The 687-nt window shown below is 43.2% G+C and overlaps 1 non-coding gene across 1 annotated transcript; it reads right to left on the bottom strand.

Annotated features, from left to right (window-relative positions):
- Nucleotides 1-221: 221 nt before the first annotated feature.
- On the bottom strand, nucleotides 222-327 carry LOC131161049 (small nucleolar RNA R71). The gene has a single exon (XR_009138211.1). It is a non-coding gene; the product is annotated as a small nucleolar RNA R71 (small nucleolar RNA).
- Between the last annotated feature and the right edge of the window lie 360 nt (nucleotides 328-687).

The following is a 687-nucleotide window of genomic DNA, read 5'->3' as shown; positions in this document are numbered from 1 at the left end:
TAAAAATCCTTATCAGCATCTGGATGAGTATTTGGAGATTTGCTCTACCATCCGTATACCTAATTTTAGTGATGATGCCCTTCGCCTCAGGCTCTTTCCATTCTCTCTGAAGCATAAGGTCAAATATTGGCTGACGTTCTTAGAACCGAAGTCGGTGACCAAATGGAGCACCATGCAACATGAATTCTTGAAAAAGTACTTTCGAATTGGGAAGACTAACCAGCTGCGAAGGGCAATCACAAGTTTCACACAGACGGTTGGGGACCTTTTTTTTTAGACATGGGAGTGTTTCAAGGACATACTTCATAAATGTCCACATCATCAAGTCTCCAAGTGGCAATTAGTACAAACCTTTTACGTAGGGTTAGCCGAGAGAGATAAGCCCATGGTTGATGCCTCGTGCAGAGGTGCTTTCCTCACAAAGCATGAGAATGAGGCGTTGGTTCTCTTCGATAATCTAACTAAGAATTCTTAGTAGCATATGGCTGCTTCTTGTAGACTCTCGAACCCATCCACATCTAAACCTAAGGGAGTCTACGAGTTGGCTGCAAACCATGACCTAGGCCCTACCCTGCACTCCATTTCCAAAAAGTTAGATAAATTCTTCTCCTTAGGACCGCAATCACATACAATGGCATGTGTAGAGGTTTGTGCAATCTGCTCTGACCCTTCCCATACATGTTATAA

The sequence above is a fragment of the Malania oleifera genome, chromosome 7 (genome assembly GCF_029873635.1).
Source record: "Malania oleifera isolate guangnan ecotype guangnan chromosome 7, ASM2987363v1, whole genome shotgun sequence".
In the NCBI taxonomy this organism is placed as follows: domain Eukaryota; kingdom Viridiplantae; phylum Streptophyta; class Magnoliopsida; order Santalales; family Ximeniaceae; genus Malania; species Malania oleifera.
Note: the sequence above shows the minus strand (reverse complement) of the source record. Positions and strands in the feature narration are given on the sequence as shown.